This window comes from Eurosta solidaginis, chromosome 1 (genome assembly GCF_040869045.1).
Source record: "Eurosta solidaginis isolate ZX-2024a chromosome 1, ASM4086904v1, whole genome shotgun sequence".
NCBI classification, from domain to species: domain Eukaryota; kingdom Metazoa; phylum Arthropoda; class Insecta; order Diptera; family Tephritidae; genus Eurosta; species Eurosta solidaginis.
The window spans coordinates 202718664-202746125 of NC_090319.1; the positions used below are offsets into that span (position 1 = coordinate 202718664).

The window sequence follows — 27462 nt, forward strand, 5'->3', positions numbered from 1 at the left end:
CCTCTTGGTAAGAATAGAAGCCATGTTGAACTCTCGTCCTATCTCGCCTTTATCCCAGGATCCGACCGAGTTTACCGCGCTGGCCCCCGGCCACTTTCTCAGAGGTAGCCCCCTCCTCGCTATCCCTGAAGTGGTTCACGCGGATTTATCTCTTATAAACCGATGGGACAGGATAAAAAGCTTACATCATCAATTCATCAAAAGATGGAAGGAACACTACCTAAAGGATCTCCAGAAAAGGCAGAAGTGGAAAAATCCACAACCCGAAACCAAGGTCGGTGAGTGTGTCTAAATTCATGACGACTCACTTCCTCCCGACCGAATGGCGCCTTGGACGCATTGAAAAAATTCATCCAGGACCGGACGGCCATATACGTGTTGTTGACGTTAGTACTCAAACCGGTACCCTCACACGACTACTTGTTAAGCTCTGTTTCCTCCCTCAGACTGAAAGCCCACCATCTCGGGCAAACCTGGAGATTCGTAGCTACCCTCAAACCACCTCTGGCCGCTCTTACCACATCACCGTCACTAATATGTCGCAATTCGCAACATAATCCTAGCTGAAACCCCCTGCATCAGTATTTCTCTCCACTAAAATACCTTCACAACTGTAATTACAGGTCGCTATGGATCGTGCAATTCAATCGTCGTCACGAATACCAGTGCGGTCGGAGATCGTTGCTCCCAACCGCGCCAATGAATCGCGCAGCTCGACGCTATTAACTGATTACCGACGGTGCCGCATTTGTACCCGTCAGCACGCCCTTCGGAACTGCGTAATGTTTAAAAAGAAGAAGTCACCCCAGAGGTGCATGCTTTCGCGAGCCCATAAGTTCTGCTTAAATTGCTTGGCATTATCCCACATCACCAGCGAGTGCAGCACGTACGACAGATGCCGGATCTGTGGAGCCCGACATCACTACCTACTCCATCGGCGGGACGCTACCCCAAATGCCCAACGCTCCATCCAGGCACCCCGGCCTGGCAGATCCGCCGTATAAATTCCGGCACCCATACACGCCTCCCAGGCATCCCGGCCTTGTCGATCAGCCATACTGGAACCCCCTGCCGCCACCGGGCGAAACCGTTGTCGCCCGGGAAACAACATTCACTCAGCAGCACCTAGCATCGCCCGACGCACCATTCGATGCACCGCGCAAGGGCTGCAGACCGCCAACGCTAGAGGAAAAGTGTCCCAAATCCTCGTGCGAGATGCATTGCGGACCCTTAAGGAGCTACAGGAGGCTCTAGCCGCTAAACGCGCCTAGGGTGGGGACGATGGCTGAGCGACTGTCGCAGTCGTCCGCAGCCAACCATATTTGTTCTTTCCAAAAAAATGTATTTAAATGAATTTATCTTGAATTTGAATTGAATTATTGAATTTATATTTACCCTTTTATTATAAGTTACATACATGTAAATGTGTATATTTGAAATACTTATACACAAATATGTATATTCACATAAGAGCCAGGAGTCACCACTCACACTCATCAGTTAGGGCAAATTGTATACCAGTTGACATATGTATATATATACTTTGTTTTTTTTTTTACTTGGCGGCTACCGTGGTGTGATGGTAGCGTCCTCCGCCTACCACAACGTATGCCCTGGGTTCACACCCCAGGCAAAGCAACATCAAAATTTTAGAAATAAGGTTTTTCAATTAGAAGAAAATTTGTCTAAGCCGGGTCACCCCTCGGCAGTGTTTGGCAAGCCCTCCGGATGTATTTCTGCCATGAAAAGCTTTCAGGGAAAATTCATCTGCCTTGCATATGCCGTTCGGAGTCGGCATAAAACATGTAGGTCCCGTCCGGCCAATTTGTAGGGAAAATCAAGAGGAACACGACGTAAATTGGAAGAGAAGCTGGGCCTTAGATCTCTTCGGAGGTTATCGCGCCTTACATTTATTATTATTTTTTTTTTTTTTGACTATTGCTTATTATTCACTCATAATTTTTGACCAACTCGGTTGTGAAAAAGGAAAAGTAAAATCTCTTTATATAAATAAATTAAAAAAGAAATACCATTTATTGAAGTGTTAACAAAACCGGTGTAGTCGTTTATTGATTTCTTTGGCACATATAAGCCCAGCACGTGCATAGTACAGTGAAGTCCCGCCGAAACCTCGTTTCACGCAAAGCATAGAATAGCGCCAAATCCATGGTTAAGTAAGCACAAGAGCCACTCGCCACCGTGATCAAATCGCCGCACCCAGCCGCCGCTATACCACCACCAAATCATCACCATATTCAGCCACCCATCATCATCATATCACCACCACGTCGTCCTCATTTACACCGCCGTGTCGCATTATCGCCATCATCAAAGCAGCCGTGTCCGCAGCCATAGCGCCACCTACCAAAAAGGGAAGGTAAATTTTATATTGCCACCCCCTAAACAGTACCTTTCTAACATTTTTCACAGTTAAAAACTGCAATTTGACAAATTAATCGGGCACAAAATATGTTTGCAAATATTTTTCTTGTATAGTGAGATTGTGTATAACAGTGCTTAGCGAAATTTTGTATGTGAATGGGCAAGGCGAAATAAACTTCAATTGCCAAGCGTAAAGTGCCTTTATTTTTACAAAAGCAACATCATGGTTGATTGCGGCGATGTTACCGGAATGCATAGGATTGTTTTCAACGCATCTATATGAAAAACTCAATTGTGGCTCGGTCATTAGCTGCAGCTGTACTGCTCGGCGTGGCAATGTTGACCAAACTGGCAAAAAAGTAAAGCGCTGCTGCCGCTACATGTCGCGTCACTAAATATGCAAGCTCCATTAACAGAAAGCCACATTTAAGCTAAAGCTAAGAACACACTGAGCTGCACTACACTGCGCTGCAAAATATTATTTGCATGTCTTCTTATGGAGCAATTCACATCTAGCGACAGCAGCGCTACGTGGTGCGGCCAGGTTGATCTAATAGGCAAAAAAAAAGTGAAGCGACGTTGCCGCTACATGTCGCGCCGCTTAGTATGCACGTACTTTAAGGACACATTCACATCCAGCGGCAGCAGCACGACGCGACGTGGCCACAAACAAAAATGTTGATCAAATAATCGAAAAAGTGTAGCACCGCTTTGTATGCACGCACTTATTCGTAGAACTCTTGCCGCGTTACCTTGTAGCTCTGACAGCTTCATATATTAAGAATATCTTCACTTTTTGCCTCGCCTTACATTCCCGAAACTTTGTTTAGCAAGATATACGTCCGGCCATACATTGACCTCATATATAATGCAACAAAGCGTTCTTTGTGAATACTGGAAAAGGGTCGTGCTGCTTTCAACATTTCACAAATTTGCATATACTTACTTTAATTACATAGAAAATCAAAGAATCAAAGATCCACTGGCTACTAAATCAAATCAAGTGTTTATATGTAAATGTGGTAATCAGTTACACGCAAAACTCATTAAAGTGACAGTTCTCTAGTCAACTAAAAACTACGCTAATGGCTGCGTCACAACCAACTTTTTTCTTATAGATGTGACATTTGCTTTGACTATGAATGCTTTCATCCCTTGCAAGTGAGCATCGACTCAAATATTTAAATGATATAACATACATACCTACTGGTGATGCCAGTATCGTCAAAAAAAATCCGATCGCTCGTGGAACAAACCTCTGATTCTGCAATCGAAATCCGTTAAATAAATAGGGGTTTTAAATATAATATAAATATAAACGAAATCTAACCATCATCAGTGTCAACAGCAACATTATCCTCAGCAATAGCATCTATTTTAGTTGCGTCGTTAACAGCAGAAGCTTCAAAAAAGTCGACAGTTGTAAACGGAGCATTTTCAATCAACATAATAATAACATTTTTTTGTTGCATTAGACTCTCTGCTCCCCTCTTCCTTTCTTTCATTGTCTTTCCCAAATTACTTCGTTTGCATCTCTCATTCTCATTCTGAGTCTCCCTCTTCTTTTCCCTCTCCCTTCCTCAATCCCGATCATACTCCTATCCAACTTCTATTTCCGAAAAAAATGTTTAAAACTGCTCCTGCATCGCAAGTTAACTAAAACATTAACTGACATTTCGCTGTACGATGACTTTGTGTAAATTTTGTCAAGAAAAGCAATCAGCTAATAAGATAACAACACCTTCCACTGAATTCGCCTTGATTTCAACCAACGCAACAATTTTCCAAAACTTCCCTATAGAGATATGCAGAGATATATCTAACCTTGAAAATAAACACCTGCAACATTATCATCAGCGGCACTATCCACAGAAGCTGTAGCACAAAAGCACCAGCACAAATAACGTTTGCACTAGAAACATTTGAAATTGAAACTATCTTAATATCCATTCAATTTCTGATATACGAAAATGAATCTAACCTTGCAAATAAGCAACCGCATTATCATCAGTAACTGCAATATCGATAGCATGATGATCGGCAGTAGTAGTGGAGACATCTGCAATTATATAGATTGCTTATAAACGGCGCATCAGAAAACTTTAATACAACTGTTTAGTGATTACCATCTGAACGCACCGTTTAGTATTCTCCGCGTATTAAATAAGTTCGAACTATTACAGTCAGATTAATTATGTCATTGCGAAGTGTTATTCCACACTCGCGTTCATTCGCCGTTTCAGTATGGATTTTAGTGATCCTTATACTTTAAAACTTTTATTTACAACCCTAGTACGATCTAAACTAGAATATGCTCTTTTCAATTGGAGGGCGTACCATGCCTGCCATATAGACCGACTTGAGCGTATTCAAAAAATATTTTTGCAATTTGCCCTCCGGTCTTTGCGTTTTCACGATCCTGTTCCAATATATAGTTCTAGGTGTCTTTTAATTAACCTGAAAAAAATTTTGTGAGTAGAAGATCAATGCTTTCATTGACATTTTTATATAATTTGGACGGTTGACTCGCCCTATCTTTTAGAGCGTATACGGTTCAATGTACTATCGCGAACCCTTCGATGTCACGATTTTTTCTGATTAGATAGATTTAGAACGACTTATGCTTCCAATTCTCCAATTGCTAGGGCAATGAGGGAGTTTAATTTGCTGTATTCTATAGATATTGACTTTGCATTAAATAAATTTAGATTTAAACTGCTATATAATAATAAATAAATAATATGATAGCAAAGCCTAAAACTTGATTAAGTGGTCACTAAACAGTTGATCAACTGTTGTGTTATTTGAATGCTAATTTATATCACTTAATGAAGTGTTTCTAACGTATCACTTATCAGTGCGTAGTTTAAATGCTAATTTATATCACTCACTGAATGAAGTGTGTTTAGCGTACCAATCATCAGTGTGTATTTTAAATGCTTACAATTATTACTTTCATAACAAGGAATGGTATAACTATCAGCAGTTGTAGCATCTTGAGCACCAGCAGCACAAAAAATCACCACTCGTAAAAGAAACCTCTGTAATTGAAATTTCTTTCATATAATTTCTAATATTTTATATGAAAATTAATCTAACTTTCAAAACAAGCGACAGCAGTACCATCATCAACAACAGGGGTAAGAGCAGTTGGATCATTAGCAAAAAAAAATTCATAATTAATTTCTTCATACTCCCTGACGAATCGGTACACGAAGCTGATATTTATTCCCAGAGGGCCGAGGGTTTTTAAAATATCATCTTCATCCATATAGCACTTACGTAATGCTATAACAGCAATACGGTTCTCATATTCCGACCTCGTCAAAGTATACCCGGAAACAATTGTACAATTAGTATTCCACTACTATATCATTATATTAACAGAAATTTAATACTAATTACCTGATTGGCTCATTTTAAAATAAAGTGTAATCAATTCGGCGGCCACCGTTGTGGGATTGTAGCGTGCCCTGGGTTCACAGCCCGGGAAAGTAACATCAGAATTTTAGAAATAAGGTTATTCAATTAGAACACAATTTTTCTAAGTGGGGTCGCCTCTCGACAGTGTTTGGCAAGCGCTCCGAGTGTACTTCTGCCATGAAAAGCTCTCAGTGAAAATTCATCTGCCTTACAGATGCCGTTCGGAGTCGGCATAAAACATGTAGGTCCCGTCCGGCCAATTTGTAGGGAAAATCAAGAGGAGCACGACGCTAATTGGAAGAGAAGCTCGGCCTTAGATCTCTTCGGAGGTTATCGCGCCTTACATTTATTTTTATTTTTTTAATCAATATATAAACGCTTTACTAAAACCACTTTAAAATTTTCACACAATGAAAGCTCCGTTGGATTAAAGCGGCGAGAGATTTCAACTATTAAATTATTGAACGTACGTAGACAAGGAAAGATATTCACAATTAAGTTAACGAGTGAACAGAGTACTTATTCCGGACTTGCTGCTTCTCTTTAATGTTTTGGCAGCGCCATAAGAAATATTTTAGTGAATGCATAAGCTAATAAGTGAACATTAATTAGTCCTTATACCATTAATAACTGTTTCACAGTTAAAGTTTCCAAGTAATTTTAAAATTTATTTAAAATATTGAAGAAAATTTTAATGACGTAATTTTCCATAATGTTTTTACCTATAGATCTGGCAGCCCCTTAACACATAAACGAGCAGTCTACTCATTCAAAATACACTCGCTGTGCCATATTCATTTCGGTTGCAGATGACCATGCGATTATAAAATAAACAAGCGAACTCGTTGGCGGCGGTGTATTGTTTCTGTTTTGAGTTTCGTTATTTATTGAAATAAAACGCGTTGTAGCTCAGTTTTTAACATCGGCAGTGGCTAAAATAACTTAATGTAATGATATTAACTTATACCAAATGCATAATTCTAAAGAAATCGGTCTAATTGTATTAACTTTGTTCGGTGAAATTTGCATCTTTAAAAGCTTTTTTTCATAAGCAAAGAGTTTCCTAGAGCTGCGGATTCCATTTTGGTGATCCCTCTACCCCTACAAATCAAAAAAAGTTTGCAAATCGTGGCACCTTAAATAAAATCCAAACCCTCTCCTTCCTCATATCTTGAGGATGAGACGTCGTGCACCCATAGCCGCGACCTTTTTCTTTTCCTTTCCTCTTCTCTGCAAAAAAATGAAATAATTACAGCTTCAAAAACTGTGTCGTCCATTTTGCAAACAAAAATAAGCACAAAAGTATGCCGCAATGTGTCGCTCGATTGCCGCCTAATGTGAAGTACCAAAATTTGTCGTACTGTGAAGCGCCGCTGCCGTTTGTGTCGCGCAGCGTTATGTGCGCGGACCTTAACGCTTAGCGGTCGACAGCTAATATCGAAAGGACCATGATTGAGCCTGTGGTGTCTCTATTAGCTTCTTGACCAATTGATTATAATTTAACATCTATTGCAACAAAATTGCTCAAATTGCTTTGAATACATGATATTATTTTTTTTCATTCGCTCAAATACATTTTGCCGCGCGGGGTAATGCAGCCAAGTAATTCACATATAGCTGTAGCAGCACTGAGCGACACATCCCTATGTGGCGTTTTTGCATAGTTGATCAAATTTTAAGTGCTGTGCCGGGTTGTTGTTGTAGCAGTGCTTCGCCGCAAACAATAGGTGCGACCGATCAGAAATTTTCATCAATGTCCTCTAACGGGAGTACAAGCAAACGTGCATGTTTCAACAGGACTGGACCATAATGAGAGAGGTGTTAGAGGCGTTGGTTCCACAATACAGTTAAAGGGATGGTTGTCATGTGGAAACACATTACAAGCAGGACATATGTTTTGTATGGCGGGGTTGATTCTGGATAAGTAAGAGTTTAACCTGTTACAGTACCTAAATCGAAGTTCAGCTAGAGTGATCCGCGTTTCCCTAGGGAGAGTGCATTCTTCCTCTGCTAGTTTTGGATATTGTTCTTTGAGTACAGGATTTACGGGCAATTTCTGGTAACGCCAGGTTGTGAAGTTCACTGAGGATCTGCTTGTGTTTTTTAGCTTCATACGGCTGTGCTCTCAGGTGCCGTATTTCCTCCTAAGTTTTATTTCTATGCCGGGTCGCGCAGTGCTACTGACGCTAGATGTGAATTTCCCCCATAAGCATACGAGCAAATAATATTGCAGTGAAGTGCAGTGCTGCGTAGTGCAGCCTAATGTGGCCTTACCTTAAGGCCCAGTGTTTCAGTAGATGGTTAAGCTAAGCTTAAACTACCCTACAAGACAGGTACCCGTTACCTAATCGATTACTTAATCGTTACCAATAACTTGGTCCCCAATTATCGTCTTAATGACTTTTACATTGCTGTCGGGAAAAAGGTAACGCATGCGCTCTCTCAAAATAGTGTTCGTGTGACTCGCTTTCTCGCTCTTTCCTATTGTGTTTTCGACATTCCTTCTCGCTCGATGTTATTTACATTTTTAAGTTACTTTATTAGGTATGTTTTCGTTATCGCTAACCAAAACATATGCAACAACAACAACACGGGTAACTGGCCTATCGGTTACCTTCTGTCAAATCGCTTTTTCTATGAATGAAACGCGTCCTTTATGTTCAGATAATATTTAATTATAAATTATTCATATATACAATGTTTTTTTACAATTTAAATTATTCCCTTATTACTCTAGTGAACTTTACACATATGAATTTTTATATTTATAAACTATATAAATACATTAAGGTCTATTCATAGTCGTTCCCTTTCCGAAACCTTGTTTTGAAGTTCTTATTTTTACTGCGCTGGTAGTGTTGCTCATCAGTTTGCAGAGTCATATTAGTTTGGTAGGTATAGTATCATCAGACGTAGCGAAATTAGGAAGCATGTCAGGAGTATCACCAGAATCCAAAGAAGCATGGTGATTCATTTCGTCACCTCCGTTTTCTCCCATATCCGGATTCATTCCATACTAGTCATTATAAATAGCTTGTAGATGCCACATAGGTGTAACCATACCCTCAAGATCTTTCCGTTCAAATCTTGTGGTGTACAATGAGCAAACTTTTCATAAACATGTACACGTAAACTTGTATTTGTTCTAAATTGTTCACCACATTCTAAACATAGAAAAGATGTTCTTTCATCCACTGATTTCTCATGTTCCTGTATTAAGTGTTTGCGTAAATACCATTGTGATTACAATATGGACAAACAGTCAATTCTAAACTTTTCGTTGTTACATCAATTGTTTCAGCGTGTGGTACACGTTAATGAAAATTCATACTTGAATGTATTTTCGTCTTCCAATCGCATAATTTACATTTTAAATAATAACTATTAGGCATATGAGAAATCTCATGGTCCAATAATTTTTTGAAGCTTGGTGTAGCTGCTTGAATATCACAAAATTTACATTTTGCACCACGTTCGTTATATTTAAATTGTAAATGTTCTGGTTTCTCTACACGATGCATAAAGTTTAGATGCTTTTTCCAACAATGTGGTGAATTTAATTGAAATACATACATTGGGCATTGTCTCATGAAAAATTTTCCATAAATATACTGAGCCTCTTTATGTAGGCTCTTTTCTTAACATCTAATTCTGGTCGTACCGGATATGACAGTTTTGCTTCAGGTTATAATCCACACACATACTATTTTCATATTCTCTTTCATAATTTTCATCTTTTTCAACATTGGACTTTGCATCAACATCATTATCATCATCGTCATTTTTTGATAACTCTGTTTTAAGCTTCATATTTATCAAAGGTTCATCTTCGTTAGTATTAGAATTAGAAACATTGTCATCTTCGGTTAAGTTTTTATCAAGTTTAGCTTTTTTCCTAGGTTTAAATTCTTTATACTAGGTTCAAACACACACCAAATTGCCAATTTATACTGTTTGGGCAATTTATTACGCAATTTGTCATATAATAAATTGTAATAATAAATTGCCAATTTAAAAAAAATTGCGTAATAAATTGTTTCAAACTGCAAATGCATCATTGTAAAGTGTGTTTATTGAGTATATATAAACGTCAGTTACGCATAGCTGAACTATATGGTTGGCGCATTTCATCAGCTGATTTTATGTCTTTAATTTCACTGGAGTAGGGATTGTCAAAAGAAGATGGCAAAATCAAAATAAAACCAAAACATTGAACACATTTTCTTACAAAACACAAAAATTTCACAGTTTTATGTTTTCATTCCATTGAATTCACCTAATACCAACACGCACATTTTGACAGTCTCAACAAAGATATGTTGTTACTGTAGAGATGAGCCAACCAGCTATCAAATTACTATTGTGTAAGCTAAATAGAGTTATATGAACACCACTCAATTTAAATCGAAATAGCCTCAATTTATTTTTCTGTTTGAACATAGTATTACTATCCGTACTAGAATTAATACCATCATCTACATTTTTTGTGGTCTGTTTGAGTTTTTAAATTTGCCAATGGTTCGCCTTTATCAGTATTAGAATCAGAATGGTCTTGGCCATCTTCACCGTGTTGCAAAGTAGGCGACATATGTTGGTGTTGATGTTTGCGCATATTGCGGATATGTTGGTGGTTCACTAGTCATTAATTGTTTAGAAGTTTCAACTTGTTGCGATTGTTGTTCTTGTTGCTGGCTGATGATGTGGTGTTAACATTTGCTGTACAATTTATTCGGGTGATTGCACATATTGTTGGTGTTGTTATGGTGCTGGAAAACCTTCCGATATTGAAAGTCCTTGATTAGTGTAATCCCCACGTAGTGAACTACTCCTGTGACCGCGTACGCGGTAACTATTACATCTGAAGGCGCTTAAGTTACAGGCATAGCTGACATCGCTTATATAACAGGTTGACTCTATAGTAAAAACCAAAACAAAATATTAGAATCAGTGTTTATGAATAACATATTTAAAATAAGCTCTTACAACAACGTGATCGGTGCTACATCCCCGTGAAAGTAGTGTGGTGTTCCTCCTTGTATAAACGTAGGTACTGGATGTGCTGAACCGTGCAGTTTTCTTCTAATTTGAGCAAATGTATGTTCTTACAGCCACAGCTGGAATATTTGGGATATTTCTATCCTCACATCGTCAAATTACCTAGAATGAAAAAGAAACTCATATCAGTAAGAATAGATTAAAAGTTTTTAATATAAGCCGAAAAGTGTTCCATAAATAGGGCTTCACACATAGCTCTTTTCTGAGAGGCAAAAGGCACAAGAGAAATTTCAGATAACTAGAATCAGGACCTGGTAAAGTAACTTCAAATGAACCTCCACCATACCTATGCATCTTTCGTTGGCAGGGGTACCCAAAGATACTTTGCTGTTGCATTCATAGAGAACATAAAATTATAACAAGGGGTTTAGTCGCAACTACTTCGTATGCGCATTTCTCTGCGCATCAATTTCGTCATTACTATAAAGGCCATCTTGCTCACAGCAATCCAACAATCTATTTGTCCGCAAATTGGTGGAACTAAATTCCTAATGGAAGGTTCCTCTCCAAAAACTCTTTTTACAGACAGTCTTTCGCCGTAAAACGAGGGCAGTGAAACATTACATGTTCTGCGCTTTCCAATTCGGATGGACAGCTTGGACAGAAAGGGTGCTCCTCTACCCCACGCTTATGTAGATATTCCTTGAAGCCACCGTGCCTGCTCAATATCTGTGTGAGATGGTAATTTAGTTCGCCTTGTTTTTGCTTGTACCATTACGCTATATTCCGGACTAGCATGAAGGTCCAGCGCTCTTTTCTCGAATCTTCCCACCGTTCTTGGCACCTAACTATTGTTCGTGACCTTGCGCTTTTCGTAGCATCTTCAGATGGTCGGCTGAATCCAATGCCATACAGATCAGCCATTTCACCTGAGAGTAGATCTACTGGGATTTTCCTGGATAAAACTGGATCGCGTCGTGGGAACAGCACATGCTATTCGTATAGCAGTAATGCGGTAGGCTGCTAGTATAACTTTTTGGTGGACCATTTTAGATCTGTGCCATACTGGTGCTGCATATAATATTATAGAGCTGGTTACGTTGGATAATAGCTGACGGGTAGCTTCGCTTGGGCCGCCGATGTTGGGCATTATTCGCGTTAGGGTTCCACTAACTCTAGAAACTTTCTCACCCACCGCCCTGAAGTGCTCCCTAAAAGTTAGTTTTGAGTCAATGATTACTCCCTAGATATTTCAAGGAGGGCTTTGAATTTATTTGATAATCTCCTATGGTTAGGACCAACTCATCCACAGTCCGCTTTGAGCTCATCAGAACCACTTCTGTCTTATTGCTAGCCATCTCCAGCCCCGTGTTCGTCAACCATTCCTTTATTCTTCCCACGGCGTCATTACATAATGCTTGGAGCAGATCAAGTTTCTTGGCCACTGCTACTACGACAATATAATCTGCATAGCCGACAATTTCCGTGCCTCCGAGAGGGTCGATTTGTAGCACCCCGCCATACATCGCATTCCAAAGAGTTGGACCTAGAACAGATCCCTGAGGGACACCGCCCGTGGTGTTGTGCTTTCTTAGTCCCTCATCTGTATCAAAAGGGAGTACTTTGTCGCTTAGATAGCTACAAATTATTCGGAGCAGGTACGGAACTTGTCTTGGGACACCCAAAGTGCACTCACGCTTCTCATGGCTCCAGCGGGTTAGCGGCTTCCTAGAACTTAAGCCACTTGCTGCTTCTAGATCTGACAGCTGTCAGCTGGAGTCTTAGCCCGGCAAGCGCAGGGCACGAGCACAGAACGTAATCAATCGTTTCCTGCTCCAACCCACACTTCCTACATCTGCTATCACTGACCAAGCCTAATTTAAAGGAATGTGACGCCAGAAAGCAGTGTCCAGTAAGAATACCCGTCATGAGTCTAGTCTACAGTTTAATGATAATGAAAATATAAGAATCAGTGTTTATGAATAACATATTTTAATTAATCTCTTACAACAACCTGATCGGTGGCTACATCGCCATGTAGGTAGTGTGATGTTCCACCTTGTATAAACGTAGGTACTGTATGTGCTCAACCGTGCAAATTGACATTAGCAGTAATATTATTTACATAAACATAGCATGATATTTGTGCAGGCCTCAATATAGCATACATTGGTTCAGTTCGGTGTGCACCAGCCACTGGTACAAACACTTGGATGCATAGCTTTCTATAGGATGGATGTCCAGCAGTGCTGCGGTTGTGCCAATATGTAATGGGCTGCTCCGTCTCTTGGTACGGCTGTATAGGTATAGGCGGGTGCAATGTATTACTAGTCTGCTCAAGATCGTATGGTACATATATGGCTCGAAGACGCCAGAGGGGATTGGAGCCAGAGTTTTCGGACACAGAACCAAAATATCAGTAACTCTAAAAGCACATCCGAGCATTTTCGAGCGGAAGTATTCGCCATAAGTTAGTGCGCTAAGCTGAACCTTCAGCGCTGATACCCCAATGAAACAATTGTCATACTCAGTCAGGCTGTTGTTGTTGTTGTAGCGATTAGGTTACTCCCCGAAGGCTTTGGGGAGTGTTATCGATGTGATGGTCCTTTGTCGGATACAGATCCGATACGCTCCGGTAACACAGCACCATTAAGGTGCTGGCCCGACTATCTCGGGAACGATTTATATGGCCACATTGAACCTTCAGGCCATCCCTCCCTCCCCACCCCAAGTTCCATGAGGAGCTTGGGGTCGCCAGAGCCTCGTTTGTTAGTGAAACGGGATTCGCCGCTCGAAGGTGAGGTTGACAATTGGGTTGGAGAAGCTATATATTGCGCTACACAACCCCTTGAATCCCACTCAGTCAAGCAGTCAGGTTCCACTAAAGGCATTTTCGGCGTTCGAAATAAAGTCAGCACTGGTCTTTCAGTGCGTAGAAAAGCTGAATCAATTAGGAGCACACAACGTAGTACTGTTGGCCTGGGTCCTAGGCCACAGGGGAGTGGAGGGCAAAGAGCAGGCGGACTCAATGTTTAATTTGTTGCGTCTCTCCCACAAATTGTCAACCTCCCAGCAGATCCTTGCAGCGGGTCTGCGCCATACTCTCCTCTTCCGGGAAGGTATCGACCCCAATCCGGATCCTTCTCCTGACCCCAGTACTGAGAAATGGGTTTGCTGCGTTTGTCAGAAAAGAATCTTTTTAGGACGGTCATATATATAAGGGCCTGAAATATTTCAATGAACTTCCTAATCAAATAAAAAGTAGTAATAACTTCAATACTTTTAAAAAAAGTTTATTGGAGCATTGTAAAACCCTTCCAATAAGATAAAGTGTTTTCTTTTCTTTTATTTTTTTACATGATATACCGATACTGGAGCGCGAAAAGGGAATGGTAATATTGGTAGCAGCAAAATACAATGCATCCGGCCCTAAGGAAAAGAAAATCGGTGGCCACCTGTAACTCCAGACAGTTCCAACAACTAATTTCGCTGGAATTCGGTATTTCCAGCTGGTATTTAATGTTGCTGATCGGAATCACTCGCATTCCGACAGCATTAATATAACAATAAAATTATATAATGTGTAACAAAAATAAAGAAAATAAGGCCAAATAAAAGTTGCAGCAGGGGGGATTGGAAACACATCCTTTTCAACCTCCCATTATATGTTGAGCTGTGCTAATCGGAATCTTCATGCATTCCGACAGCGTCTTTAATAAACAAAGTTGAGGGGTTATTTTCAATTTCCAACATCCAAAGACATGTTTAGCTGCATTGATCGGAGACTAATACATTCCGACAGCTTAAAATACACATATAATTGAAAAATATAAGTTTCAAATTTTGTTGCCTTAAGCTGGGAGCACTGGAGGATTGGAAACGTCGTAATGAGTGGCTCCCAGACTCGTCCCTTTGTCACGCTAGTAAATATGCTGATCGGAATCACATGGCATTCCAACAGCATATTCAATAGAAATAAGTGATTATAACAATGAATTGTACTTAGTAGTTTAAGTTTTAGGCCTAAACAGCCGTAATAATAAATAAATTAAATTAAAAAAATAAATACTCTTGTCAGTGTTTCACGTGCAAGGGATGGTTGCATCGGAAAGGTTGCTCTGGGCTAGATTCCAAAATCCAACGTCCTCGTAACTTTTATAAATCTTTTGTGGCTCTTGTTGTTCCCGGCCTCTTACATTATGAGGAAATACGGCACCTGAGAGCACAGCCGTATGAAGCTAAAAAAACACAAGCATGTCTTCAGTGAACTCCACAAACAGGCGTCGGACCTCTATGCCGGTGATTCCTGTACTCAAAGAACAAAACTAGCTGAGGAGGAACGCACTCTCCCTAGGGAAACGAGAGTAGTCACTCTAGCTCAACTTCGAGCTGGATAACGTAACAGGTTAAACTCTTACCTATCCAGAATCAACCCCGACATACAAAACATTGTCCTGCTTGTAATGTGTCCCCACATGTCACCAACCATCTCTTTAACTGTATTGTGGAACCAACGCCTCTAACACTCCTCTCATTATGGTGCACCCCTGTTGAAACAGAAAGTTTCTTTGGACTCCCGTTAGAGGACATTGATGACAATTTGTGATCGGTCGCACCTATTGGATGAGGCGAAGCACTGCTTCTACAACAACAGCAGGCGGATAACACGGAAAGAGAGGCAGCAACTGCATGACCCGTCGATCCCGAGCCGTTCCTGCCAGTTGGCCCACAGGGGCATTTATTAGCAGAAGGGGGAAAAGAGAGAACACTGGCGCAATATGCCAGGCCTGAGTCAGTCTAAGTTACTGTTAGGTGGTTACAGCACAACTCGAATTAGGGCATTAATAGGCCTCTCAAAAAGATAACCTAAGAACCCTAACGGCTATTCTTACAAGACACTGTAGACTGAACAGTCACATGCAAAAGCTGGGTATAATATCGAACAACACATATTGATTTTGTGATGGATCAGCAGACGGTGGACCATATCCTTCTATATTGCGGCGCAATTTCAAGACGTAGGGCTAAGTTTATGGGCTCACCATGGCCAGAGCATTCCCACATTTAATCACTCAAGCAAAGAACATTGCTGGGGTTCATCAAGGAAGTCGGCTAGGATGAGGTGCTGTGAAGGAGATGTGCAAGTCACTGTGCAATCCTCAATAAATTATCTATCTATCTACGTTCCGGTAACAAGCACCATTATGATACTAGCCCCAGCATCGCGGGAACTATTGATATGACTACATTAAACCTTCTAGGGATTGAATATTAATAATGCCGGCAATGCGAAAGTCTGCTAAAATGTACCATTCTCCATGGAATGCTCGATATATAACTTTCCACGTTTTGAAACAGTGATGAAAAGAGCAAAATTTACAAAAATTTTAACTGGCTGTGGGTAGTAAGGTGTTGATGTCCTCTCTTAACGCAATGTAATGACAACTGCGATGCAGGGAAAATGACAAAAATCTTGCATATCTACTGATAATAATTAATTTATGCCTCCCCTTCTATGCAGTTATATGCATACATACATATGTATTTTTCTCTCCAAACGCTAACTAAAAAAATTAATTGGTTTTCTCATGAACTTCGAACTCTGTCGTATTTGCATTCTTCAGTTGATTATCAACAAAAGCATGACAAATTATTTAATATGGTAGCCAATTTACTTACCCTTTCTGGTGCGATGATTCCTGGACAATCCGGCCTGACTAGACGCGATTTTTTTTGCCTTAAGAGAGTGTGCTTAACGCGAACCATATCATGTTATGGCACACCTTTGGTGATGCAAAAAATCAAAGCCATTTCTGCTTCTAATGCTTCTGGGATAGCAGCAGCAGCTCCCGGTGGCGCCACATAAATAACAGTTACATGCCGATCAGTTGCCTTTTTTGCTCCGGCTACCTATTCAATTTTAATTCACATTACATTATCTACTAATGCAATTTTTAATCACTACAAATCAATATAAATTACCGAAGCAAATACTGGCAAACCAAGATGCGTAGTTCCACCCTTTTTTAGGGAAATACATCCAACCATTTTGGTACCAGAATCCAAAGCATGTTGCTTGTAAAGTACCTTGTATCCTTGGCAAATGACACGTGAATCTGCATTTAGTTGTAGATTTCCTCTGATTTTGGCATATTCTGAGCTGAATCGCAACCCGGCGGAGATGCTATCTATTAGAATAATATAACATTTTTTTTATTATTTAAAAATGCACATACGTATGAATGAAAATCAGGAGGTAAATAATGTTGTTGTTGTTGTAGCGATAAGGACACTCCCCGTTATCGACTTTGTTGGTCCTTTGCCGGATGCAGATCGGGTACGTTCCGGGAACCATTAAGGTACTAGCCCGACCATATCGGGAGCGATTTAGTTGACATGAAACCTTGTAGGCCATCCCGTCGATTCTATACAACTTAATATGGTAACGAATTAAAAGACGGTGCACCACCTAATTTTTATCAAAAATTATCAACCGTGGAATCAAAAGGCGCGCCTCGATCTCCGTTTTTATTATTATTTGATATTTTTAAATTAGGTGGTGTACCGTCTTGTAAAACGTTACCCTTAATATTATTTTGGGCGAAGGCCGCCAACGCAAAAAGATGGTCTCTGCAGCAAAATTTTTAATTTCCGTCACATGTCACAACTAAAATTTACTTAATGTTATTTTGGGCGAAGGCCGCCAACGCAAAAAGGTGTTCTCTGCAACAAAATTTTTAATTTCCGTCACATGTCACAACTAAAAGTACAAGATATTTTTCGTTGTAAACAAATATATTTTTTTTGCGTTTCAATGTTTTCCGGAATAATTAATGAACTGTCATTTCGATGACAGCATGAAACGTCGATGTGTTAGTGGAGAGCGAAAAAAGCTTTGAATGTGTGAGTGAACTGGTTACCTCCGTCTTGTAGGGTAAGTTTGCTTAAACTCTAGTCAAATTTAAACTCCAGTTAAACTACTGAGCAGTTTTTCAGTCACAGTTTAAGGCCGCCTTTGGGGTTGGCTTTTTAGTCGGCAACATTGGTTTTTTATTATCTAGATAATTTTTAGCGAACGGCAACAGTTGGATTTTGTTTACCCAACAAACATGGAAAAAAATGTCTCCCGCGAAATATATATCTAGTTCCGGAGGAGATATCCAATATCATTATTACATACATAGTTCTCGAACTTATATCCAACTTCATTCTCCAATCACTACCAACCTTTGAGAAATTTTCTAATACTAAGTGTTTTCGGGTTGATCTCCAACGTCATTATTATTTTCCAATTATTATCCAACTTTCGAGAGATTTTGAGAAATTTACAGTTCTCAAATGAATAATTTGCACATTTCTACTGTTGATATCCTACATTGGATATCGAGTTGCGGTGGAGTTGAAAAAAAATCTCCAAGGTGGTACCACCAAAACCAACGGCTGTTTATTGTGAGAAATAAACACCTGGTTGGTAGCAGTAATAAAGCGTAATTGATCAAAAATAAAGTATATATATTTTACCTTTACTCTCGTAAATATACTGTAGTATGGAATCTTACATTTCAGTCCAATTAGAGGGCCAAAAGTTGTTAATTAAATTTTTTCAACTTAAGTAATAGCATTATTTGCTTTATAAAAAATACCCTCTTTTGCTGAGTATGACATGGTTTCCGAGTTGAGCCACTATTTCGAAACAACTCTTGAGATTTTAGAAGTATGCCTAGCTATCAAGATGAATTCTAATGGTACTCAAACCCAAATGTTTGTTGGGTATTTCGAACGAACGCAAATAACTGATAAGTTAACTGGAGTTTAACCCTGCCTGATTGGCCGCTTAAGCTCAGCTTAAACTTCAGTTAAAGTAGGCTGGAAAACTGCAGAGTAAGTTTAAGCGTAGTTTAACTGACAAACTGAGTAGAGTATGTAGCTGTAGAGTATGTTATGAAAAATGTTGCAGTGTAAAAGTAATTATGTGGAAACTAACAAGACGGTGAAGTTCACCGGAACGTAATATAGCGGCAGGGCGATAAATATTACGGCCGTGATGACAGTAGAAACTCCTTCATCCCCGTTTTTTGCCACCGCTACTGTAAAAGCGGTGAACTTTTTCTCAAATATTTGAAAATATTTATAAAATAAATAATATTTTAGAATTTGAATTTTTTTGAACATGTTTTATTTTTGTATGTGCAACTAAAAAAAATTAGAGAAACTAAAAATATATGCAAAAATCCAAAGTAAAATTTTGTTGATCGTCTGCCGTAAATGTTCATAGTTTTTCAACAAAGCGGTGCCGCTAAATGTGGTGAGTATACCGGGCGCACTTTAACGGTCGTAACAAAGCGGCGCCGTTTTTGGAGAAAACCAAGTCTTTACAAACGACCGAAATTGACAAAGGCGGATCAGCGGAGCAAACAGGACTGGGAAGAACCATTTTTTGTCCAAGTGGACCAAGGTGGCAGCCTTGGTTGGGAATTTATGTCAAATCAATTTGCATACATTAATTAGCCACATTCGCTCAACGTGTTTAATCGCTTATAAATAAATTTTTTCCTCTTAATATTTTTGGATAGTATGAATGTGAGAAGTTATTTTCTTTAGGAATTATGGATAATTATTAGGAGCGTTCCATTCAATGATCGTGGTCTGGCTCACGATCAAATCCCATTGGAACGTTCTGGATCAACTTAATGAGACCTGGTAGCACTAATATAAAACATATGTTTTGTTGAAAATAAGAAGAAGGAACGTACACAAAAATTTAAGATACTGATAGAATTATTAACATTTATTTAGTTTCGCACGTAAACAAACTATTTATTTTCCTTTCATTTTCTTCAAGTTGTTTACTCTTTCCTTGTTTTTGCTTTTAAATGGGGCGAAAGCTTTTATGTATTCACATACATATTATATATGTATATACATATTTCAGTGCTACCATGGCTTAACTATATGTTTGGCTCATCTCATCAGCTCATTTTATTTATTTTTTTTTTCATTTCACTGGAGTAAGGATTTTCAGAAGGAGATGGCAAACTCGGAATAAAACCAACACATTGACAAATTTTCTTACTACACACAAAAGCTGCTAGTTGTATGCTTTCATTCCATTCCATTCGTCTTACACTAACAAGCTGATTTTGAAAATCTGAACAAAGGTATGTTGTTGGTGTAGAGATGGGCCAACCATATAGTTCAGCCATGAATGCTACCAACTTAAAAGTGGTTGGTTTTAAAAAAATCTACTACAGAAAACGAAACGAACAGAACTGCTGTACGGATCAGAACTTGAATCAGGCCGCGGCGCAATGACATTTTTCATATAGATGCATTTAACACAAGCTTATGCATTCCATAACATCGCCACAATCAACCAAGATGTTGCATTTGTAAATGTGAAAGAACTTCAGACTTGGCAATTGAGGTTTATTACGCTTGGCCCATTCACGTACAAAATTTCGCGAAGAACTGTTATAAACATTCTCCCCATACAACACAAATACTTGCTAACATATATTGTGTCGTATTTATTTACTTATTTATTAAAAAGTAGCCTACGGCTAATTCAATTAATTTCTATACAATTATTATTTCTTATTAAGTTTAACAGCCACCTGTATATAAAATTTAATGTTAATTATAATTAAAAACTAAAATAAATAACTATTAGAGAAAAATTGTAAGTTTACAAACGGCGATGGCTTAGCAGCTAAAGGCTTGCACTGATATGAATGTTGGAGATTCGAGTTCAACGCTCAGCTCCCGAAAAGCTAGCTGATGAAGAAGTGAAATTCAGAAACATGTCCTAGTAACCATCGCCGTTTGTAAACTTACAATTTTTCTCTAATATCAATTACAAAAACCATTGTATAAAGCAATATGAGCAAAGCTCGCTAATTAAATACATATAAAATAAATAAATTTAATAAATATTATTTTATATCGCATTTCTTTAAGAAATTATTATATAGCTATTGCAAAGCACTACCATTTAGATAATGATCTCATACATACATGTACTTAATTTAGGTCTACAAGACCGTAATAAAATAAATAAAATAAATTAATCATGAGCCATTGCATTACCATCTAACCAGAGACCTATCTTTTCCCTAAACAATCCAATGGTTTTTACATTTTTTATTTCATCTGGGACGCCATTATACATTGCTAAGCCATTACTAAATACTGATTTTAAGCCCTTAGTCGTACGTGCAGGCTCCAAGTGAAACTGATTTGCCTGTCTAATTAGGTGCCATCAGAGTTTCTTCTAATTAAAGATTCTAAATATTCAGATAATATAGCATTTTCAACTCTATCGCCCCGATTCCGAGCGTTACCGGTAAAATAGTAACCAGAACATTATGTAACCGAATATCGTTACCAGTTCTTTTATCCGCAATTATGGCCCAAGTGGTAACGCTGTCATCACCGAAAAACTCACCAGTGTCTGTGGAGAAATTTGAAAGGTAGTTTTCTTCACTTTCACGGTTGCCACTTTGGTCCAAAAATGGTCCTGTACAAATGCGTGGTGGTAACGCCGCGCACCCACATATTAGTTATAGATTGTTTAAGACAAAAAAACAAGGAAGAAAATAAGAACATCAAAGGGTTTCGTGTTAATAAAAAAGGGAATTCACAGTTTTTATTTATATAAATACAACAAGTGTTAAGAAAGATTTTAACAAATGTTGAGGAAAATGGTATATATGTAATAATAATTCGCTAGCTGCTGGATTCAAAGAGGTCGAGCCTCTTTGCCACATGAGCCGATGAACCCACGATACAGCTTCTTCGTTGGGTTTCCCGGCAAAAAATTTGCTGTACCGCGGGCTCACAGCGGTAAAAATCTAGGATACATAGTGATCACAAACATATGTGGGTGGTAGTAAACAAAGGAAAATAGATTAAAGAAAATTATGTTAAGAGGGGGGGCGGGAGATATATTTAGGCCTGTGGCCTAAACATACCGGCCCCTTGCCGTAGGCAACAAGGAAAAAAAAATTAAAAAAGGAATGCCACGTCATCGCACGTCCAGTAAGGCGTTATGTCGATGTGCAGATGCGGACTGCAAGCACTGCACGTCGCACGATGGACTTCGCGTCTCGTTGTCCTGTGAAGAGAAAAGAAAAGAAGTTATTATTGCTGGTTAGTTGTTGCCGGCGTTCCGCTCACCATCACTTCGGCGTATAGATCAGCGCCGAGTGTAAGCCGAACTTGCGATGAGCGATAGAACTGAGGATCTGCAAGCCGCATGAATTCAAAAGGCGCGGCAATCTTCGGGTCCACATTAGACGGCGGACTCAAGCGATAGTGGCCTTTGACCACTGCGGCTTGAGTGGTGACATGCGTCGATGACCCGAACTTGCTGCGCAGGATAAGGGTGCATTGCCCTGGTCCCTGGCACTCCAATTGGAGATCACGTACCAGCTCTGCATCGACGAATATGCTGGTGGCGCAGGGATCGATGATCGCACGAACCAGATGTAAATGCCCCAGCGATTCGATGCGCACTATGGCCGTCGGCGCAATGGGCACGAAAGGCCGCATGATGGGTGCTGGAGTAGCTGGGAGCAGTCGGCCGGTTCGGAAGCCTTCCGGTGTACCACGCGATAGTGTCCTTGTACTTTGAGCTTCAAGAGTGTATGGCATCGGTTTATTTCGCCGCTGCTGTCTTCCGCGTTTGGATGACTTGGTTGGGCCTCCTTGGAGTCTGATGTCGCGGTGCCGCCAGTTGTCCGTTCGTTTCGACGTTTATTTGCTTTCGCTGCGCTTCTCTCATGCTGTAACAGCGGCCGGAAACTGCGCATCCCATGATTGACCGTTGACGGTCTTGTCTCCGTTTTACCCTTTTCTTCCTCCGCCTTTGCTCTCTCCTCCTCCATTTCTTCCTCCTCCACCTGCTGCGCCCAGGATTTAGCCGGTCCCGACAGGTTGATTGACAACGCGTCTTCGGACGTGTTGTCGTCGCCATTGGTGGTTGTCTCATCGCATACCGGCCGACGCTCATCTAAATGAAGCGTGGTGTGGTGTTTCTCTTGGCACCTCTTGCAGCGATACTTGCTGCTACACTTGTTTACCCGGTGAAAGGGTGACAGACAGTTCGGACAGTACTTATATAGAAGCACTGCCCGCAACCTCTCTTCTGGAAATTTTTTACAATATTTGGGACAGATTCGGAGACTATGATCCCTGCCGCAGAGCTGGCAAGCAACGTCGAAACGCGTTACGCCTCCCTCTGACTTGGCCAGTAAAGTTTGGTAGCGGGTCATGATCTGAAAGAATATTGGTATCATTGATCATGCCCAAATTGTGGTTGGTGGAATGTTGTTTGGGTGGCGTAAACAAAAAAAAAGTATCTCTAATATATTTTCGCAGAAGAAAAAAAAACATTTTATTGAAATAAAATTTAATTGAAATAAAAATTAAAGGCCATAAGTAAATACTTATGCGCGCAAAGAAACGAATAAAAAACGGATTGAGCATGCATCCATGCGATGTGGCTGGTGCTTTAGCGCCTTTGGTACATTTTATAATTTGATTTGTGTCGGTAGATATCGCCGACGTATTTCTAAAATTTATTTAAAATTTATGGTGAACTTTGATTTCACAACAAGTGGCCTGCCACCACACGGAACGGTTCGAAACCTAGCTGAAAAGGTAGTACAGAGCTGCACTTCCACCATTCAACATTATTTTTGACGTTTATTGTCGATAATGTTGAGATTCGTGGACTTAAGTATTTTAAATCTTGACCAAAAGAATGATTGATCGAGATATGAAATACGCGACATATGTGGCGTATAGCAGCGCATAAGGCATAATGTCGGTAACACAGTGCATTGACAGTCAGAGTTTTATGGGCAATTTTACGTCATTTTCCTTTGGCTCTTGTCTTTTTTCCTCTTTCTTTCATTCGCTGAAGCAGTCAAGTGTGACGTAGATACGCAGAACGACGCAATTTTGAACTCGTGAATGCACTATCTTCTGTGTGTGATTTTTTTAATTTATTTATTTATTTATTTATTATTTAAAGTCGACGACAGACTATGGTCGACTGCATAATATAAAAGATATATAAATATACAACTCATAAGATAAAATTTAAGATATATCGAGATTTCAACAATGTTATATTACAAACAAAGATATATTAATGAACATTACTCTTTAATTTCAGAATATAATAATAATAAGAAATATGAGTAGAAACAAGATCTTATACAGAAATCTTATACTGGCGGAATGCATCAGATTCCGCTCAGCATGATTTCGGAATGCAGTGGAGTCCAATCTTCCTGTTGAAATGCAACAAGATTCCAATCAGCATGTCATGGGAATCCGGCAGTGCTAAGAGTAGTGTAATGAGGATACGCCATCACAAGGCATAAAAAGGTAATATGACCTGTGTTGTTGGAATGCACCGGATTCCAATCAGCTCGATGCCTGACCCATAAGATTATACTGCCGGAATGTATACGATTCCGGTCAGTGACTCATGAAAAAGCATGTTTTTTACGTTGTTGGAATGCACCAGATTCCAATCAACACAGTACTGTCTTGTTCCTTCTTAATGATACATGTTTATAAATGTTCCTCCATCCTTAAACGAGATAGTTCCTGTTTTTTATGGAAGAAATAAAATGCCGGCAAATTAAATTAGCTTGTATCTCTTAAATTAGATAGGCAAGTATTGCATTACGTATAGTGGCAAAAGTACATTCAAGACTGATACAGCTATACAAGTCTTTGTAGTGCGCGCACCAGATAAGAAGAGGATTATTTTTAGCAAATTTTCGTTGACAAAGGTAAAGGAACGTAGTGTCTGGATACTCTAGGGGCAAACGCAAAAAACAAGCGGCTGAGAAGGTCCGCAGAATCAATTTCTCCAATAATGAGCTTATGGATGAACAATACCCCCAGTAATATTCTCCAATTTTCCAGAGTTGGTAAGCTAATAAGAAGATGTCTACTTCTGTATGGAGGAAGGCGGAGACTTGAGTCCCAATTAAGGCCGCGCAATGGAATGTGGAAATTAAGTGTAGAGATTTTGACATCTGCTACTCTTGTCCATTGAATGGAAAAAAAGTCATTGAGATAAAATACGCGGTGGTGAGTAGATTTCTGAAATGCGTACTCTGGTTTTTTATTAATTAATTTTTTGCTCTTTTATTTTCAGGTGTACAACTACAATATTTCAATGCGCAATCATAGTAACTGGGGAAATACTACATATGGCACCTCTGCGGCACACTAATTGGGATAAATTGATTTATCTTTGGAATCGTATAAAGTGTGCGCTCACTGATTGAATAGAATCCAGCGGTTACCCCTTTTTTTCTATTCAAGATTTTCCAATTGTTTTCCGCAAATTTTATTAGGAAAAATTGCATATCGCAAGCATTTTGCAATTAGGTTTAATTGGAGTTCAGAATGTGTGGTAATTCACGTCTTTTTGGAAAAATTCCACAAAACACAAATTTGCGAAGCCCCTTGAATGGGTTGATATGTAACTGAAGAGAAAGGACCTTTAGTAATGTGGGAAGTGACGAAACGATGTCTGACGAGATGCAAACAAATGAGGGCGGCGCTTTGGAAAACGTCGCAAAAGGCTTTCGGTGTGACAAGGAGAAACGAGATTTTATCTGCGGGGTAATTGAAGGTTTCTATGGTAGGCCTTGGATCACGGACCAACGTGAATATCTATTTATACAGGTGAAAAAATGGGGAATGGATTCGTACGTGTATGCACCAAAGGATGATTACAAGCATCGCGCCTACTGGCGTAAATTGTGAACTCTGGAAGTAGCTGCCAGAGAATGCGATGTTATGTTTTATTACGCACGTTCGCCCGGTTTGGACATGACTTACAGCAGTCAAAAGGAGATACAAACGCTTAAGCGTAAATTGGATCAAGTTTTACAGTTTGGTTGTGAAGCGTTCGCATTGCTTTTGATGACATCGACTTAGAATTGTCAAGGGTTGAAAAAGAAGCCTTTCAGACTTTTGCTAATGCACAAATATCTGTGACGAACGAACTGGTTGCTCATCTGGGAAATCTCAAGTTTTTATTTTGCATAACATAATGTTGTAGTTCACGAACTATACCAACAGTATAAGTATATTTTAATTTAATTAAATTTTTTTTAATTTAATTTATTTATTATTACGGCTGTTTAGGCCTAAAACTTAAACTACTAAGTACAATTCATTACTATATCATTTATTTCTATTGAATATGCTGTTGGAATGCCATGTGATTTCGATCAGCATATTTACTGGCGTAACAAACGGACGAGTCTGGGAGCCAGTCATTTAAGGAAGGTTGGAAAGGACGCGTTTCCAATCCCCCAGGGCTCCCAGCTTAAGGCAACAAAATTTGGAACTTATATTTTTCAATTATATTTGTATTTTAAGCTGTCGGAATGCATTGGTCTCCGATCAACACAGCTAAACATGTCTTTGGATGTTGGAAATTGAAGTGTACCCAATCACCCCTCTACTTTGTTTAGTAAAGACGCTGTCAGAACGCATGAAGATTCCGATCAGCACAGCTCAAAATATATTGGGAGGTTGACGTGTTTCCAATCCCCCTGCTCCAACTTTTGTTTGACCTTATTTTGGTTACACATCATATAATTTTATTGTTATATTAATGCTGTCGGAATGCGAGTGATCCCGATCAGCAACAGTAAATATAGGCTGAAAATACCGAATTCCAGCGAAATTTGTTGTTGGAACTGTCTGGAGTTACAGGTGGCGACTGATTTTCTTTTCCTTAGGGCCGGGTGCATTGTATTTTGCTGCTACCAGTATTACCATTCCCTTTTCGCGCTCCAGTATCGGTATGTCAGGTAAAAAATAAAAGAAAAAAAAAAACTTTATCTTATTGGAAGGGTTTTACAATGCTCCAATAAACTTTTTTTTAAAGTATTGAAGTTATTACTACTTTTTATGTGATTAGGAAGTTCATTGAAATATTTCAGGCCCTTATAAAATATATTTTGCTTGTCCACTTCTGTTTTAAAAGAGGTAATCTAAAATTATTGTTTTCTCTGATTACGTATGAATGTGCATCATTTACATATCTAAGCTTTTCGCTGAGGTATGTTGGTAATTTACCGTGCTTAATATTAAATATAAATTTCATACTGTGGTAGAATATGAGCTGTTTTATACTCAACCAGTTTAGTGCTTCTATCATGTTATTAATGGGAGTATCATACCTCATGTTTAATATAAATCTCATAGCTTTATTTTGCATAACTTGTAGCTTATCTACCTGAGTTACATTGGCCATAAAGAATATTGTGGGACAATATATGAAATGCGGCTCTATGATGGATTTATACACTTTCAGTTTGTATTTTCTACTGATAAATTTGCATGACCTTTTCCAAAAACCATGTTTCTTGCCTATTTTGGCAACTATATAATCAATATGATCATTAAATTTATCAATCTGAACCCCTAAGTACTTGAAAGTTTTAACTTCGTTAATGTTTGAGTTCATTATTTTTAGCTCGATATTACAAGATTCCTTATTCATCGCTCTAGATATGACCATAAAATGGGTTTTATTAACATTAAGTTTAAGCTTATTGTTACAAAGCCACCTGTATAGGGTGTTCAAGTCTTCCTGCATTTTGCTCCTAGCTAACA

At 39.2% G+C, this 27462-nt stretch overlaps 2 protein-coding genes across 5 annotated transcripts in view; one reads left to right on the forward strand and one right to left on the reverse strand.

Annotated features, from left to right (window-relative positions):
- The first annotated feature begins 5364 nt into the window (after nucleotides 1-5364).
- LOC137236985 (ATP-dependent DNA helicase PIF1-like) overlaps nucleotides 5365-27462 on the forward strand; it is a 41581-nt gene continuing 19483 nt past the window's right edge. The window contains exon 1 of the mRNA XM_067760102.1: nucleotides 5365-5522. The gene's annotated coding sequence lies outside the window, so the exon portion shown is untranslated. The remainder of the gene's footprint in view (nucleotides 5523-27462) is intronic.
- LOC137236983 (uncharacterized) overlaps nucleotides 8543-27462 on the reverse strand; it is a 75025-nt gene continuing 56105 nt past the window's right edge. The window contains exons 1-5 of one of the 4 annotated variants that reach the window (XR_010948736.1): nucleotides 17384-17998; nucleotides 16783-16988; nucleotides 16480-16710; nucleotides 10789-10962; nucleotides 8543-10718 (exon numbers count right to left, since the gene is read on the reverse strand). The gene's annotated coding sequence lies outside the window, so the exon portion shown is untranslated. Of the gene's footprint in view, nucleotides 10719-10788; nucleotides 10963-16479; nucleotides 16711-16782; nucleotides 16989-17383; nucleotides 17999-27462 lie in introns of those variants that run through there. The other 3 variants (XM_067760096.1, XM_067760094.1, XM_067760095.1) reach the window with 3 other exon arrangements.